Consider the following 19,566-nt stretch of genomic DNA (forward strand, 5'->3'; position numbering starts at 1 on the left):
GTATGTGGTTATCATGTCTCCCCGAACTCCTCGGGGAGACATTATGAGACACTTCATAATATATTCCATTTGTTAACAACTCTGACACTGAAATTTTTTTTATAATATCTCTGTGGCTCATTTGAGTATTCAGTTTTCTCCTGACACAGGTTCGATCTCACCGTCATGCTCCAAATATACTCTTATAGCTCTATCACGTTATTGTGATATCGTTGTCTAAAGATGTATAGATTTCGTAAGTGATTACACTAATGCTCCCAAACTCCTAGCTCAGTAAAGTCGTGACATTCTCGCGACTAAACGAATGCGACGACGAACTCTAAAATCTTAATTAAAGGCTTCCCGGCCCCATTGTTGACACAGTGAGAAGTATTCATGGGATGGGCGGACTCTTTACATTTCCTGGAAAGTTTCCGGAAAGCTTCAATCGAAATAAGAGCATCTTGTCCAGGTCCAGGCTTCGTCAAGCAGGTACATTAAGGCACTAGTCCGCCTGTAAGGAGATCAACACCAAGTCTCAGGCTGGGAAGGGTTCACGGGGTCAGGTCAAAGGTCAAGCAATGGGTAGGGAGAGGGAGGGAGGTGGGGGTGTTAACGCCAAAATCAATATCTCGAATCAAGAGACAAATCGCGATTCGAAGTCAAAGAAAGAGCAATGAGCTAAAAGCTCAATCCTGCAAACACAAATAGGTGAGCACAGGTTTGTACGTGTACATGTACACACGCTTATATATTCAGGCTAATATACCACACACACACACACACACACACACACACACACACCTGTATGTCCATAAACTATAGTTTTCAAGACTTACGATGGTAATATTTTATGAGTGTGTTAGTATCATACAGGTATGATACGAGGCTGCAGTGCTCAGCGGCCTCGTCAGTGCTCCTTAAATCTCTCTCACAGTGACCCCCTCCCCTCCCTTCCCTCCCTCTAAATCTCGTTCCCTCCCTCCCTCCCTCTCTCTCTCCCTCTAAATTTTGTTCCTTCCCTCCCTCCCCACGTCCCTCCTGCTGGGCAGTTACCCATGTCCACAAACATGCTAACATCTCCCGGGGTAGAGATTTCAACCCTATCTTCTCCCAGGTAACACCAAACTTTTGTGTCTAGCGTCTGCTCTTATGCTTCCATGTACAGACACCCCTCACTCCTAGAGCACTTAGATCATCTTCACTCATTCCTTGAGTGGCTAGATCACCTTCTCTCACTCCTAGAGTAACTAGACCACCTTCGCTTCTAGAGTAACTTGATTACCTGCGATCACCCTTGAATGACTTGGTCACCATCTTGCTTCTTCCTTTGTTCTTTCTTACCCCTTTCCTTCCTCCCCCCCTCCCCAAGATTACACCCCTTTCCCCTTTTCCCCAACTTCCCCCTCATTCCTCCTCCCAGTCACTCCCTCCCCTCTTCTATATCATTCCTTCTCTTCCCCATTCCTTTCACTCTCTTCATTAATTTTTTTTGTTCTATCCTTCCTCCTCTTTTCGTTTTCTCTCTCATATCTCATCTTCACTGCGGTGATTACTCAGTTTCTCACCTTTTCTTCCCTCCTTTATTCTTTCCTCTTTCTTTTACTCTCTTCCAATCTTCGAAATTTGATTCATTCTCTTTCCAGGACAAGTTTGTCCTCGTTCTCTTACATTTTCACTGTTTTCCATCTTTACCCCTTTATTCCTCCCTTCTACTTCTAACCGTAATACTTTCTGTCTGTCGTGTTCTCTCTCTCTCTCTCTCTCTCTCTCTCTCTCTCTCTCTCTCTCTCTCTCTCTCTCTCTCTCTCTCTCTCTCTCTCTCTCTCTCTCTCTCTCTCCCCAAAACCTCAGGTCACGACCCCCGCCCCCCGCCGCCCTGGGGAGAGTGACCCGACCCCCCACAGGGACACGTATTTATCAAGATGTTATCAGGGCTGACAAGTACTGCCAACAAATACCTTAGGTTGGCCTCCTGGGGGCCCCACTGGGGAGCCCTGAGCCAGGCAGGCTGTGTGTGTGTGTGGGGGGGGGGGGGTGAATCGTGAGTTGATTAGCAGTGAGAGGTTTTGCTAATCAACTCAATCAAGGCCCACCACCCATAATTAATCGAGGTGGGCCTTGGTTGGGTTGACAGTAGAAGGTTTGAATAGATGACGTGGACTGTGTGAGACGTGAGTAGATAATGTGGGCAGTGTGGGACAAGAGTAGATAACGTGGGCAGTGTGGGACGTGAGTAGATAATGTGGGCAGTGTGGGACGTGAGTAGATAATGTGGGCAGTGTGGGACGTGAGTAGATAATGTGGGCAGTGTGGGACAAGAGTAGATAATGTGGGCAGTGTGGGACGTGAGTAGATAATGTGGGCAGTGTGGGACGTGAGTAGATAATGTGGGCAGTGTGGGACGTGAGTAGATAATGTGGGCAGTGTGGGACGTGAGTAGATAATGTGGGCAGTGTGGGACGTGAGTAGATAATGTGGGCAGTGTGGGACGTGAGTAGATAATGTGGGCAGTGTGGGACGTGAGTAGATAATGTGGGCAGTGTGGGACGTGAGTAGATAATGTGGGCAGTGTGGGACGTGAGTAGATGACGTGAAAGCTGAACTATAGAGTTACAAAACTGCCAAACTAAACGGTTTCAAATTATTTCTTCACTGGAGCCGATTTGCGAGAGGAGAGCTTCAGCGTCTTTTTGACTACTCCCTAAACCATTCCTGACAATAGTTTTGTTCAGATTGTAACCCAGGAGTTCTGTGAACTCCTCACAACAGCGTCAATCTCCTGTACCTTCGTCACAGCGGTAACTAGACAAGTCCTGAACAAATCCACAAGGGCCGTGACGAGGATTCGAGCCTACGTACGAAATCATCCCAGACGTAGGTTAGAATCCTCGCCACGGCCCTTGTGGATTTGTTCATTTGATACATCACGCTATTGTGATTTCTGTGTGTATACAAGTCCTCTAGGAACTAGCCAAGTCTGGCAGCTTGACATTAGCTATTTCGGAGAATAACTCAGGAATTCATAGAGAGACTGCTCTGTTCACAGCAGTACAGATCTCTATAACCTGGTCTATGTAAGGAAGATTTGAGGGTATGGATGCTCGATAGCGCTGTAGAAAACTACTCTCACCTTCTGTGGCTCATTGTTCAGTAAATTACTCCTATGTGGCGTCAGACAGTTCTCTGACTCTACGGAGAACAGAAGAAAATGTATATATATGCTGGTTAGCATTGTGTAAGTTAATGGCCAAGTATGAAGTAGGAACAAATATATATATGTCTGGGATGGGAAACCTGTATTAGGTTTCTACCTAGGTCCCCACTCCTATAGGCCAACTACTGACCTTCGCCAGGATGCCACCCACAACAGTTGTCTAACTCCCGGGTACCTATTTTACTGCTCGGTGACCAGGTGCATTAGATGAAAGGAAATGTTCCTAACCTTTTCTGCCCGGCCAGGGTAATGAATCCGGGTTCACTCGGGTGTGAGCCGAGGACGAAGGCCACTCTGCTACTGAGACATTTTACACCAAGAGTCACCAACCACCAGTGAAGGATGAAGATAAACACTGATTAGTTTTTTGTGTATTTTAATTGCAAATAAATAATGTATATATCCCCTTGCACGAAAAAATAAATAAAAAAAGAATAATGATAATTGCTTTCAAATATCAATCAAACACCTTACTATCCAACACATATCTATTAAACACCTACCTATCAAACACCAATCAAACGACTGTCAAACAACAATCTACCTAATCCTGTAATTCCGTGATACATGAAGGGATGAAGACGAATGATGCACTGATCACTGACATACAATCACAACAATATCTATGAGAAATGTTACCGTACAACATATAATTTAGAAATATCTACCTTAACTTCAAAACAATAACATTAGCCACTGACTTAAAGAGTCACAGTAACATATCACAAATATAAAATGTTAGTAATTTTCCGCTAAAATACTGCGACGCTTACCATGAAAATTTGTTTGCAAGCGTTATCTTTATTTTGCAGAAATTATGCATAAAATATTAGAGAAAATTACCTACAAAACATGACATCACTAGGATAGTTCTGACATTACAAAGACGGTCCTGCCATCACTAGGACGAAGCTGACATCACCAGAATGGTCCTGACATCACCTGGACGGTTCTGCTATCACGAGAACGAGCCTGATATCACTGGAACGGACTTGACATCACCAGGACGATCCTGGCCATTATTAGGACGATCTTGATATCACTGGATCAGTTCTGACATCACCACGACGAACTTGACCTCCCCAGAAAAGTCTTGAGTGTATCATCAAACTTGTGATGTCATCAACATAATTGTAACTGGTCAGCTAGATTGTGACATCATCAGCTTAAATGTCACGTCAGTAGCAGTGTCATGGCGTCATCATCACTGTCAGGCGCCACCAGCAGGGGCGTGACATCACCAAAAACCGTCACGACTTCGTATTTACATGGCGACGTCATCGGTAGGGTCATCAGCGGGACTTCGGGACAATCTGAAATATTTAAGTAAACTGTACGTCTCATTCCATGCATCTCTCTCTCTCTCTCTCTCTCTCTCTCTCTCTCTCTCTCTCTCTCTCTCTCTCTCTCTCTCTCTCTCTCTCTCTCTCTCTCTCTCTCTTAACTACCGTCTTACCTCTGAAAACAATCCCAGCTAATGTTTATCAAGACTGCAACTTGCTTAGCTAGATATAATTTAGGGGTTCAGTTTCTGAATCTATTGTCTGTCTGAAACCTTCACGAATACCGTCCACAGGATATGTGGTTGACAATAAATGAACTTGTCACCAAGACGAAAGGTGACGAGATAACGAAGAGGAGATTAGGCCACACCCGGAGTTTGAGATATCGTGTCCATGAGAGAGACAGATATCAGAAGATCTCCTGATCTGTGGTCTGGTTATCTGTTAGGAAAATAGGAAAGAGTATCTACATTTATTCCAATATTCCTGACAAACAGGAGTGTTCCAACACTCCTGTCTCCATAGAGATCAAGACTACATAAACAGGGTTCTGAAAACTCCTCAACAATTCAGAATTCGCAACAAAAACTGCAAGCTGAATAAACTTAGTCTTATGAGGAATATTTGGGAAGTACTGATTTGGAAACAGGGTTGTGGATGAGTTGCATCCAGCTAAAAGCATTATTAAGACAGCTTAACAAGATTCCAGAAGAGATTAGAAAGGTTATTGGGTGAGAGAGATTTAAACAGGACCCGGCTACTATAGGCAGGTATTCTTGATGTTGTGATCATTAATTCTCGTGTTCTCTTGACTTGCACATCAACATATTCCCAGCGCCATACAACTGACATAACTTAAGTAAAAATGGAAAAGGGAAAATTGCATAAAAGATAATCAAATCGAGAGTCATGAGTGTTCGAACTGTCATGACTTTCGACCGTACAACTGTACGACCATACAAACAAACGACCATACAAACATACAACCATACAAATATACGACAATACCTCTGTGCCTTGACACCCTTTATGTATGGTTGGAGGCCAAGTTTGCTTTCTTTTTCCAGAATTAGAGGTTTGAAATTGCTAGTAAACTTTTATAAAGTATTTCGCCCCTACATGTGGATATGCATAGATAAATACTCTGATATATAAATATATATATTCTCTAGTGTACATACGTTTATACATATACAGTATAAAGCGTATATCTCATATACGCTGTGCTGTTCATCTTTAAGTGGTTATTTATATATATATATAATATATATATATATATATATATATATATATATATATATATATATATATATATATATATATATATATATATATATATATATATATATATATATATGTCGTACCTAGTAGCCAGAACGCACTTCTATGCCTACTATGCAAGGCCCGATTTGCCTAATAAGCCAAGTTTTCATGAATTAATGTTTTTTCGACTACCTAACCTACCTAACCTAACCTAACCTGACTTTTTTGGCTACCTAACCTAACCTAACCTGACTTTTTTGGCTACCTAACCTAACCTAACCTATAAAGCTAGGTTAGGTTAGGTTAGGTAGGGTTGGTTAGGTTCGGTCATATATCTACGTTAATTTATAACTCCAATTAAAAAAAATTTACCTCATACATAATGAAATGGGTAGCTTTATCATTTCATAAGAAAAAAATTAGAGAAAATATATTAATTCAGGAAATCTTGGCTTATTAGGCAAATCGGGCCTTGCATAGTAGGCTGAGAAGTGCGTTCTGGCTATTAGGTACGACATATATATATATATATAGCGTTTTGGAATTATATTGGAATTATGTATTGAAGGTCTTGGTGTCCTCTTGAATAAATCTAAGCTTTCTAGTTTAATAAAAAAATATAGATTACGTTCCTGCCAGAACCACTTTATGCCTGCTCACATCGTACTTCCTTATCTCCTCTCCCTTCCTCCTCCCTTCTTCCTTTCCCTCACTCTCTCTTACCTCCTTATTCCGCCTCCTCCTTCTCCTTCCTGCACCTGACAGTGAGAAGACTACGGGGGATGTCATTAGTGTGTCCGAATGACATCGTGAAGTCACTGTATATGGCACAGTCACTGTTCTCTCTCTGAGTGTGAGTCACTGCTGGCGGTCACCTGGTCATGCCCTATTTCCTAAGATGGAGTGACCAACCTCTTGGCTCTGTCTCTCTATCTCTGAATGTCTGTCTCTCTCTTTTTCTCTGTATGCTTGTCTCTGTCTCTCAGTGTGTCAGTCTCTCTGTGTCGCTGTCTCTCTGTATGTCTGTCTGAGGGGTTCAGGGATGGGGTGGCAAGGGTGTAGGTAAGTGGGAAGGCAACTGAGCGCCCACAAAGGGACCGACACCACACGAGTGTGTGTTTTCAACCATGTAAATGACTCAAGGGTGTCATTACCACTGCACCACCTTACCCCACCACGGTCCTCACCCTTACCCAACACACTCTCTCTCTCTCTCTCTCTCTCTCTCTCTCTCTCTCTCTCTCTCTCTCTCTCTCTCTCTCTCTCTCTCTCTCTCTCTCTCTCTCTCTCTCTCTCTCTTCCTTCCAACTTATTCCCCACACTCCTCCCCAACACCTTCCACACACACTGCCCCAATTCCTTTCCCCACTCTTCCCTAACATCCTTTGCAGATATCACAGATACCACTTGGATTTTCATGAGTAGACAACATAAGGGACACACCAACCCTCCAATCTGATAAGTATATATATATATATATATATATATATATATATATATATATATATATATATATATATATATATATATATATATATATATATGTCGTACCTAATAGCCAGAACGCACTTCTCAGCCTACTATTCAAGGCCCGATTTGCCTAATAAGCCAAGTTTTCGTGAATTAATGTTTTTTCGTCTACCTAACCTACCTAACCTAACCTAACCTAGCTTTTTTGGCTACCTAACCTAACCTTACCTATAAATATAGGTTAGGTTAGGTAGGGTTGGTTAGGTTCGGTCATATATCTACGTTAATTTTAACTCCAATAAAATAAAATTGACCTCATACATAGAGAAAAGGGTTGCTTTATCATTTCATAAGAAAAAAATTATAGTAAATATATTAATTCAGGAAAACTTGGCTTACTAGGCAAATCTGGCCTTGAATAGTAGGCTGAGAAGTGAGTTCTGGCTACTAGGTACGACATATATAAACCACACGGCACCTCGGATGCATTTCCGACGGTTCATTTCATATAAAAGGGGTGACGCCGAGGAAAATAAGACTCGCGTCCCTACCAAAACGAAAAAGACAATCATATATATATATATATATATATATATATATATATATATATATATATATATATATATATATATATATATATTATACATATATGCATATAAGTGAAATCAAACAAATGTTTACGTACATGAATACTCGTCCAAATGTATACAGATAAGTATATAGCGTTAAGAAATATGTATATGGTTGTTATACAGACTAACCCATAGTTTTCCCAGTACCCCCACGCCCGCGAAAGAATTTCTTCGAGCCTATTACACCCCTTTTCCTAGCCTATTACACCCATTGTCCTAGCCTATTACGCCCATTTCCCTAACCTATTACACCCCCTTTCCCTAGCCTCTCGTATGCAAATGAGAATAACGAGCAGGAAATAATTAGGTGGAGGTAAAGGTAATGTTCTTCAACACACGCTTAACGCCGGTGGAGCCGCGGTGGAGACGGCGTGCGTCTCTCCCTCTGACATGTTAAGCACTGCTTGCTCCGGCAAATAATTGGATGGGTGGCTGTATAGCAACGTGGCTGGCTTCGCCCTTACCCACAAGGACCTTGACAAGCACTGTGTGTGTGTGTGTGTGTGTGTGTGTGTGTGTGTGTGTGTGTGTGTGTGAGTCTTCCTGTACTCTCCTGTTACAGGCTTCCTGTAACAAGGAAGACCAAGGTTTTCCAAGCAGAAGAGTGATAATTATTAATTATTTATATTATAATTATAATAATAATAATTTATAATTAATAATTATCACTCTTCCTTCTGCTGGGTCTTGAAGGAAGCGGGCCTCGGGTGAAAGAGGGCTGTGACGATCACTGTCCCGCACCTACGGCCCGGTCCCGTAGGTGCGGGACCGGGCCGTCCACCTCCCGGGGCTCGTGCGGCCCCCCAGGCTCTGCTTCAGGAGGCTAGGGTGGTTCTTGCCCTTGCTGGGGTGGTTCTTCTCCGGCCCCGACGACGGCGGTCTCCTGGGTTGGGGTCCTTGTGCCTTCTTTCACTAACTTCGAAGTCAACTCAGGTGCTCACAGTTCCTGCGACGGCGCTGGAACCAATCGTATTGGCGGCGTTTGGAGACTTTCGGCGCCGTAGGAGAGAGGGGACTTGGTGCTTGGGTAACAGATTCTCCTCCATATCAACCTACCCTGGCTTTGCGCCCTGGAGAGGCCACTCCAGACCGACAACCAGAGCGCAACTCCATAGTCTCCTGAGTCTGATGGAGTCTCATCTTCATTCCTCCTCCTTCTCCTCTTCCTTCATTTCCTTTTTCCTTTCATTATCTTTCCCCCCTGCACCTCTCCTCCCCTCGGGGGCGCGTCTTCCCTAACAAGATCTACAGCTGTAATACACTGCCCCGCCACCATTAAAACACCATAACCTCAACCATAATTGCCCTCCGCCGCCTACTCCGCCATAGTAATTTGAATGCTGTAAAAAAACTAATCTGAAGTTGGGTCGAGACTGGTCGACAGGCACCCTAATCTCTCTCTCTCTCTCTCTCTCTCTCTCTCTCTCTCTCTCTCTCTCTCTCTCTCTCTCTCTCTCTCATGATCAATCGAATATCTTTTTATAATTAAATTTTCACCTTAATAAACATAGCTCATATCTTTTCACAGTATTGTATTCGACTGTAACATATATGCACTGTCAACAAAGAGGAATGAGTCACATGACAGGACGATCTAGGCTAGATAACCGGAACGTTATTGTGTGTGTGTGTGTGTGTGTGTGTGTGTGTGTGTGTGTAAAATGACACATTATATATAATTTTAGATCCGGGTTCCTAGTCCATTATACAATTATCACCACCTTTGCCTCTCATTATGTACATACATTCCTTTATGTATATGTATACAATGTGGATACATACCTGCATGTAAACGTATTAAGAGTGTATAAAGCCGTCAGTTTGAAATACGTCATGTATACATCCATACGGGTCTGCTATATGTATACACCAATTATCTATCCACGTATGCTTCGTTGCAATATAGATAGATAGATAGGTAGACAAATAGATTTATTTAACAATTAATTAAAAAACTGGTATCGAGAAAAGAGGACAATAATTTGGGACAGAACCGAAGGAAGGAACTGTGCCCAAACACTTCGACGGCCGGGGCTCGAACGCGCGGATCAGCATAAAGCGAGGCCGTCGATGCTACCGTTTAGTCCAAGTGGTTGAACTGATGAGAACGGGATGATTTATTCAATCTGCCGCGATGGCCCTTTCAGTAGTTCCGGGTCGCAGCGTGGCTACACACGACCCTTGGACATATCTGGACATATCTGGGGGTTCTGGGAGTTCTTCTACACCTCCGAGCCCGGTCCGGAGCCAGGCTTGACTTGTGAGAGCTTGGTCCAACAGGTTGTTGCTTGGAGCGGTTCCACAGGCTCACCTATCCTCTATCCCGGCAGCTCTTGAAAGAAAAGCTACCCCCCCCCCCTCAACTCTCAACACCAAACGAGCCGTAGTCACGAAACCTATCTATCTATCCACGAAATCTATCTATCTATCCACGAAACCTATCTATCTATCCACGAAACGTGAAATAAATATCTATGTATCGGAAGTTTATAAACCATTTAGGGAAACTACTTTGGAAAAGCCGAAAATTTATTACGTGTCAAAATGTACAGTTGGTTTTTATTATATATTTTTTTATGGTTAGTAGGTCTACTATTATTACTATTATTATTATTGAGAATATCAGTAGGAGTAATAAGGAGGATTCGAACCTGCGCACTGATTACTCCCAACAACACGCTTTAGACCACTACACTACTGGTCAAAAAGCAATGCAACCTGGGATTCAGCTGAACCCTCAAGGGTGTCCTGAGGTTTGTACCCACCAACCCACTCGAGCACAATTAGGTGAGTATAATTGAGTACGTGTCCAAGAACACGGAAAGAATTCCATGAGTAAAAGCAATGGTAGAACGATAAATGGTAGATGATGTAGTAGTAGGGGTGGTAGATGGAGTAGTATTAGTAGTAATGGTAATAGTTGTATTATTAATAATAGACAAAGCTAATATATTATTACTCTTTTATTATATTGTGTATTAATACATAATTAATACACAATTATTAATTATGTATATGTTCCAGATACATTAAGGGTCCCTATATCATGGAACATATACACACTACAGTTACCTTGGAACATATACATACTGGAGTTACCTTGACACATATACATACTAGACAGAGCTCCAAGTAAGCAAATTTAAAGTTTCTACATTAGTCGTAAGCAATACCAAGTCACTGTAACATTAACATAATATTAGTTTTCCTTTTGTAACTTCTCAAAATCAATAAATAACGAATAATATGCCAGGAATATTGTAACTTAAAGTGAGAGATCATAGAGTTTGTCCACAATAGAAAACGAAACAAAACTATAAACGTAAAAATCAGTTACAAACCGCTTATTTATCTCCTGGTCCCATTGATTATCGTCTAAATATGGACGTTTCCGCGCGGTTAACTCCATTTGAGAGCGAAAATAAGCGATACAAAGCGGTGTCCGGTGACAGTGACAGAGGTTTATGGGTTTAGTTCGGATTTTGTTTTAATGACGTGTTTCGACAAGATGGTCTTCTCCATCATTAGAGGCAAGGCGCAGAGGGACGTCGTCCGGTCATTATCTTAAGTCGGCGATGGTGAATCTCGGTTAATTAAGGAGAGAAATCCTTAATTACGAGAAGCTCTGATGGTCGTATTTTTTTCGGGGTTATGGGTGAGGGAGGGATTGACACTTGGGTATTAATACACTTCTTGACGTATACAAACTCAGGTAGACACTTCTCGACGTACACAAACTTAGCCAGACACTTCTCGACGTACACAAACACAGGTAGATACTTCTCGACGTACACAAACTCAGGTAGACACTTCTTGACGTACACAAACTCAGGTAGACACCTCTCGACGTATATACGCTTCGACAGATACTTTTTAAGAGTTTAAGATGAGTAGAGAAGAAGAAACCGTTAAGTAGAGAGACAGAAATAAAGACTAATAACACACGACGACAAAAAAACTAATTGGCAAAACGGGGGAAAAAAAGAGAACAGAGAGAAAGATTGACAGGGAAAAGAAAGAGACACGACAGTGACAGAGACTCGCAAGAGACAGAGAAACAGGATGAAGAAAGAGAGAGAGAGAGAAGCAAAGGAGGGAATAATTAGCTCTCAGGAAGAGGGGGGGAAAGGAAAGGAAGGGGGAGTTATAACGAGAAAGGACCACTGATGAAAGAGTACAGGTGGAAGAGGAGACAGGACAGTGAGTTACGTCTTCGTTCCACTGGTGCTGCACAGGTGGTGATCTCTTGCCCTCCCTTCCAGAGCTATATGATATCACAGTTGACGCACAACTCACACCTCGGAAGATAATGAAAGTGGCGACGTTTCGATCCGTCCTGGACCATTATCAAGTCGTGTGATTATGGCCCCAGGACGAACCGAAATGTCGTCACTTTATTTATTTGGTTGTCGGGTTGGTTGTCGTCAGATGTGTGGGATGGGTGTGTTATTTTCAGCCACATTAATGTCTTAAAGTCTGAGCATTAAAGCAGATATCCTGGGGCTATCCTCGTAAGTTCCTCCAATAAATGATATCACTGACCCTCTGGCCAAGTGCTGACCTTTAGTCCCCAACCGCTAAATAGTTACACAATCCCCTGCTATCTTTCTGTTCCTTCCTCCTCCACTTCCTCCTCCACAATGTAGTGACCCCACTGCACTCACTCCAACGTCAGTTTGTGGCCTTGGAAACGCTCTTCAAATGCGTTTTAATCCCCTATTTGTCACAATTTTCAGGACACTCTATTGGTTTTGCTTGTAATCTGTTTTTTCCGGTCTTCGTCGTCGCCAGTTGTGTAGGTCACGTCTGGTTTCGCTCCCCCAGAGTTTCTAAATCATTATTTTACTCTCATTAGCTTTATTTTTTTATCTAGATATTTCATGTTCAAATTTTATTGATCATTTTTGTCATTTCTGTTTACTGCTTCTTGTTATTACCTATATTAGATCTTATTGTCTTGATAATTAATAATTATCTCATCTTTTGCTCAAAATTATTTCATGTTTTCAGTTATAATTCTTTTATGTTTGACAATCCAGCGATGGAAATATAGAATTTTGGAAGAGCAGCTAATTTTCTTGTCGGTTTGAAATGTTAACATTTCACTTGATCACGGAAGTTCCCGCCAAAACAAATGAATAACGATCAGTTGATGTCAGGAATTACCAAGAATAATGTCCAGAAAACAATCAGCCCTTAAACACTCGTATGTAGTGAGTGGTTTGTGGCAGCGTTGATGTGAACCTCATTGTTGTTGGTGCTTCAGTACATGTGTTGGTTGTACTTGAGTGTGTGTGTGTGTGTGTGTGTGTGTGTGTGTGTGTGTGTGTGTGTGTGTGTGTGTGTGTGTGTGTGTGTGTGTGTGTTGGTGGTGGTACTTGAGTTCCATAATGAGAGTGTAAACTTGTGTGATACTGCACCTTCCCACATTCTAGGAACTCCAGCACACCCACATACCCACACATCCCTCTTCATTATCACCAATAGATTGGTGCCTGGTCGACGACCGGGCCGCGGGGACGCTAAGCCCCGGAAACACTTCAAGATAACTTCAAGGTAGGTCTTCACCTGCCAGTACTACTGGGAGCTTAACGGTGATACTACGTAGTGGAGGGGTATTGATGCTATCAGCTTATGGTCATGCAAAGATGCTAGAGTGAATGGGTAGGTGGCCAGTGATGGGTGGCTGGTTGAAAGTTGTGGGTGGTTGAAAGTGGTGGGTGGCAGGTTGACTGGTGGGCGGGATATGGTGTGCTTCTCGTTCACCTCTTTTCTGAGTGTAAGGTGATAATCAGAGGTAGAGAATTCATCTGAAGAGTTCTTCTGGATGGTTCAATTCTCGAGGGATGGTCTCAAACATGCGACTCTGGGTTGGGCTCAATGATTTGTCTGGAGGGTTCATCTCAAGGGTTCATTGGAGAGGTTCAATTTATGGTTTTCACATGTCCAGCACTTGACTGCTTTCATGTACTCAAGACAGTTAAATAATAATGAACAATAAATGTCCCATAGTTCTCGAAGACATACACATAGGTACCCACATTACATATAATAAATGGTAAGAAATTGTTTATATGTACAGAATACAAAGACATCTTTTATTCATCTGACAGTTAATTGGGGGCCTGTCCGGGATGTTTAGTATCTCATGGATTTATTATAAGGTGTTCCTTCCCGTCAGCCAAACACCTGCGGCAGATGCTCCCACAGATGCTGCCACAGATGCCTCATCTGTATGCCAAGCTGGTGTGCAGGAGGTGTGTACAGCACTCGGCTGCTGGCGCCGGAATATATGTGTGTCGAGTTGTCTCTGTTCCCCTTGGTTCTGCGTCACTTTGTTTCTGTCTCTGATATTTTCACTGACTCATTTCTAGTGCATTTTAATGTTGTTCTCTCTCTTTCTCTCTCTCTCTCTCTCTCTCTCTCTCTCTCTCTCTCTCTCTCTCTCTCTCTCTCTCTCTCTCTCTCTCTCTCTCTCTCTCTCTAAATAAATAAATAAATAATTCCTGGTCTCTGACCAGGTGTCCTAACTAGCGGTTTGATCAACCAAGCTGTCAGACACCGCTGCTCGCAGTCTGACATGAGTTACAGCCTCGGTTGATCAAGTGTCATTTGTAGCTGTAAAACAGGATTCAAAGTAGGGAAGTCAATCTAGAATAAGAATTTATCTAGCTATGAAGACTAGTTAACAAACAAATAAGAAACTTGCGATGTGTGTGTTACAAAGTAGACAGTAACATACCTTTAAGAGCTTTCTCACATAAATCAAACAAAGGCTATGGAGAATACTGGTTCTTTAGGAAATTAATTAGGTCAAGTATCAGATAGCACAATGTAACTAAATTTGTGTCCCTGGGTAGTAAAGTGTTATTTTCTGATTGCTTATGTCTCCAAAGTATAGGAAATTGCAGTTATTTCCCCCTCAAACTGTGTTCTGACTAGAAGGTGAAGGGACGACGACGTTTCAGTCCGTCCTGGACCATTCTCAAGTCGATTGTGACAATCGACTTGAGAATCGTCCAGGACGGACCGAAACGTCGTCGTCCCTTCACCTTCTAGTGTGTGGTCTGGTAAACTTGCTTTAGCCACGTTATTGTGACTCATCGCCTGCATGTGCTCTGACATTAGGGAAAACGTCTTGAAGGTATCTATAAGTTGCCGACTCCTTATCTAGACGCGTGACACATTGTTTCATAAGTCGGCAGCCTTCTTCAGGTCCCTTTAAGATATTTTATTCTTAGAGGTATTATTCCCCCCTCAAGTTTGAGGAGAATATTAGCCATTTTGTATACATTGGAAGCAGAAGTAATCAGAAAGTAACGCAACAGAAAAAATAGCATTTGTCATATAGTGTAAAGGCAGAAATAGATGACGTTCTAAATAAGTATTATATCTCTGTATTTACTGGAAATGAACTTGATATTCTTACTTTCATCTGAACCACTCTACTATGAAGGTGGTGAAGAGGACAAGTTGAATTGTCTAGTTGTTACCAGCTGGAGTGGAGGGGGGGGGGGGCAGAAGTTATTAAACAAATAGAGCAATTAAAGCCTCCAGGACCAGACGAAGTGTTTTCCAGGTCCTTAAAGAATGTTCAGATGACCTTAGTGAACCCCTTGACTTGCATATTTAATAAATCATTGTAGTCGACACGTATTGGCGTATGCCTTTCCATTGGAGATTTTCAGTGCCGTGGAGAGGGGTGGGACCTGCTGCCTGGGTAACAGCTTCTCCCCCGAATCAACCAACCCTGGCTTTGCGCCCTGGTGAGGCCACTCCAGACCGACAACCAGAGCGCAACTCCATAGTCTCCTGAGACTGATGGTTGCCTACTACTAGAGTCGAGCAGAGTGCCAGAAACACGGAGAGTTGCGAATGCGAGGGCCAGATTCACGAAGCAGTTACGCAGGCACTTACGAACCTGGCCATCTTTTCTCAATCCTTGGCGGCTTTGTTTACAATTATTAAACAGTTAATGAGCTTCGAAGCACCAGGAGGCTGTTTATAACAATAACAACAGTTGATTAAATCATACTGAAGCGTCCATATGAGTCATAAATACTCATACTCCACCCAAGTAAAACAGAAACAAGCAACACTTAATGGGCCAGCCAGAGACTTAGTGCCCGCGCAGGAATATCCCTGCAAAAAAAAAAACTCAGTTGATTGGGGTAGTTTTCATGCTTGCAAACTGTTTAATAAATGTAACCAAAGCCGTCAAAGATTGAGGAAAGCTGAACACGTTCGTAAGTGCTTCGTGAATCTGGCTCCCGGTCTTTAAAAATGGGTTAGTTCACTCAGCTGGAACTATCAGTCAATTAACTTAACGTCAATTATAGGAAAATTGATTGAACTGATAATCGCGAGTCATTAATTAACATCTTGAAGGGCGCAGATTAGTAAACATTGCTCACTGTGTAGTTCATCCTGTCCTCACACTTAAAGCGCTGAATTTTGGATGCCATTTTTTTTTTTTTTTTTTTTTTTTTTGAGATATATACAAGAGTTGTTACATTCTTGTACAGCCACTAGTACGCGTAGCGTTTCGGGCAAGTCCTTAATCCTATGGTCCCTGGAATACGATCCCCCGCCGCGAAGAATCGTTTTTTCATTCAAGTACACATTTTACTGTTGCGTGTAACAGAGGCTACAGTTAAGGAATTGCGCTCAGTAAATCCTCCCCGGCCAGGATACGAACCCATGACATAGCGCTCGCGGAACGCCAGGCGAGTGTCTTACCACTACACCACGGAGACTGCCATTGACCTACGCGTCAAAATTTACGCGTTTTGTGCATAAATACACTTCAGCACGGGTGGGACACGCACATGGGGACACAGGTGGAAACTTAGTACCCAAATGAGCCACAGAGACATTAGAAAAAAAAATTCAGTGTCAGAGTAGTTAACAAATGGAATGCATTAAGTAGTGATGTGGTGGAGGCTGACTCCATACACAGTTTCAAATGTAGATATGATAGAGCCCAGTAGACTCAAGAAACTGTACACCAGTTGATTAAAGGTTGAGAGGCGGGACCAAGGAGCCAAAGCTCAACCACAACTAGGTGAGTACTCACACAAACACACCATTACCACACCATCAGCATTTCAAATTTTATAACCCTTCATTACTTACTTCCCAAAGCTTTAATTATCCCTAATAACCGACTAACTGTTCTTACCGGTTGTTAAAGGTAATTGTACCATCGTTCCATTACCTTCAACAGGATAAACAAATTGTCACATCGTAAAGCTTTTGTTAATTATTTGTGTCTTTAAAGTCTTCAAAAATAATATGCAATTGATTTTTTTTTTCACGACCGAGTTTTTTGATCCAGGGTAAAGAGTCTCTGGCTACCGTTGTTCGTATGATTAATCAGTTTTAATCTTTACACTGTTTCAATCGCTATTTTCGATTAACCCTCCCAACCTTTCTGCCCCCCTCACCCTCACACCCTCTCTTTCCCTCCCCCCAACCAACCCCCTATACCCCAAACTCCCCTTTCCCCCCCCCCCCCCCCCCCACCCCAAACGAAAATTGTCAAATGCCATTTTCTGTCATGTCTCACCAACTGGGTACAATGTCCATGAGTAACACCAGTTCAACGCCAAATCCATGTCGTTAGCATTGATTCAAAGTTAAATTAACGTCGATTTAACCAAGTTACAGCCCCCGCTCCTGTGCCAGATGAGCCCTCGGGGTACACATGCTTCTGTGTTGTGTTCTAGTGATAAATGATTATTAATAACAGTTAGAAATATTCGGTTACTTGAATAATTATCAAGAAATTCCAAGACTTTGATCCCAAAGTCTTGGGATAACTTGAGATTGAAGTCGCAGGGCTTCAATCCCAATTCACTTTACACACCCGACATTTCCACCTAAGTCTAGTAGGAGCTTGAACCTATTATACGTATCTCTAACAGAGTACTCGTTCTGTTGTATATAACTGTAGGTTAAGTTCTATATATGAGCAACAAAGTTGATGTGTAGTAATACAATATTTTGTTTTGTTTACATTTATCAATGTTGTTTTTCCCTTCTCTTTATCGTAAATAATAAGTATGGGAGGTAAAGATGACCTTTCCCACTTACCATATATACGCTTACAACCTGGAAATTGAAATAAGTTTATTGAGGTAAAATACACACAAAGGGATGAGGTAACTCGAGCTATTCTCACCCCGTTCAGTACATCGTGTTAATACATACATAGACACACATCACAAACAGTCTTCGTGGTGTAGTGGTAAGACACTCGCCTGGCGTTCCGCGAGCGCTATGTCATGGGTTCGTATCCTGGCCGGAGAGGATTTATTGGGCGCAATTCCTTAACTGTAGCCTCTGTTTAACGCAACAGTAAAATGTGTACTTGGATGAAAAAACGATTCTTCGCGGCAGGGGATCGTATTCCAGGGACCATAGGATTAAGGACTTGCCCGAAACGCTACGCGTACTAGTGGCTCTACAAGAATGTAACAACTCTTATATATATCAAAAAAAAAAAAAAAAAAAACGTATAACCGAATACAACCTGGAGGAACCCGGACAGATGTTTCTTAACTCCTGAGACAAGTCACATATACGCTCTTCAAAACTTCCTTTAAATATTGTGTAAATAAAGTGTGGAGATTTCCTTGGTATTCCAGAGCGTCGTGGTGGACGTGGGGCAGGTTGTCAAGTAAACTCTTGTCATTAGTCATATACACCTGTTACCTGGGGATCCCGTGGCCGCTCGTGTATTTCCTGTCGCCTGTATATCTCTCTAAGTCAAGCAAACCTTACCAGGCGACAGGGAGGGGAACCCCTTATCTAGTGGCTACGTATTTCCTACCTCGGTGTTGCTTGTATGTTTCTAAGTCATACACACCTAGCCAGAGGGGAAAATGCCTTGCCTCTTGGTGTATTTCCTGCCTCCTGTTGCCTCCAGATCTATAAGTCATGAAGACAAGCAACACGTTTAAATCTGGTATTCTTTTCGCGTGAGGTGAGTGAAGATTAATTCTCTTGATGCAAGGTAGGAATCCAGGGAAGGATACTTGTAGTTGGAGGGGGTGTATTCACCTAGTTGTATTCACCCTAGTTGTGCTTGCGGGGGTTGAGCTCTGCTCTTTCGGCCCGCCTCTAAACTATTAGTCAACTGTTACTAACTACTAACGATTTTTTTTCAGACACACACACACACACACACACACACACACACACACACACACACACACACACACACACACACACACACACACACACACACAGGGACCAAAGAGCCAAAGCTCAACCCCCCGCAAGCAAAATTAGGCGAGTACACACACACACCAAGGAAGCAGCCCGTAACAGCTGTCTAACTCCCAGGTAACTATTTACTGCTAGGTAACAGGGGGCATCAGGGTGAAAAACTCTTCCCATAGTGTGTGTGTGTGTGTGTGTGTGTGTGTGTGTGTGTGTGTGTGTGTGTGTGTGTGTGTGTGTGTGTCAACGCTACTGGCACTGGTGCGAATGAGAAAGCTGAAGACATGAATGATGACGAACCACTAGGCACAAGTGCTGAAGATGATGGAAACCAAGTCAGAGGGGTTGGGGCCCCAAGAGCCGAAGCTCAACCTCCTTCCCAAGCACAGTTATGTGAGTACAAATACAAGGTTTTAACCGGAGCACAAGAGCCCTTATGCCTGATGCCGTAAGTATCATAATGCCTTGTTATGACAGCAAGATAGTAGCTATGTCT

At 42.6% G+C, this 19,566-nt stretch overlaps 1 protein-coding gene and 1 long non-coding RNA gene across 2 annotated transcripts in view; one reads left to right on the forward strand and one right to left on the reverse strand.

The window, feature by feature from the left end:
• The window catches only part of Hus1-like (Hus1-like checkpoint clamp component), a 277,046-nt gene that overhangs the window by 229,280 nt on the left and 28,200 nt on the right, over nt 1–19,566 (forward strand). The window lies entirely within an intron of this gene.
• LOC138354632 (uncharacterized) overlaps nt 3,556–19,566 on the reverse strand; it is a 21,871-nt gene continuing 5,860 nt past the window's right edge. Inside the window, exon 2 of the long non-coding RNA XR_011223613.1 lies at nt 3,556–4,509. This is a non-coding gene — a long non-coding RNA (uncharacterized lncRNA). The remainder of the gene's footprint in view (nt 4,510–19,566) is intronic.

This window comes from Procambarus clarkii, chromosome 64, assembly GCF_040958095.1.
Source record: "Procambarus clarkii isolate CNS0578487 chromosome 64, FALCON_Pclarkii_2.0, whole genome shotgun sequence".
NCBI classification, from domain to species: Eukaryota; Metazoa; Arthropoda; class Malacostraca; order Decapoda; family Cambaridae; genus Procambarus; species Procambarus clarkii.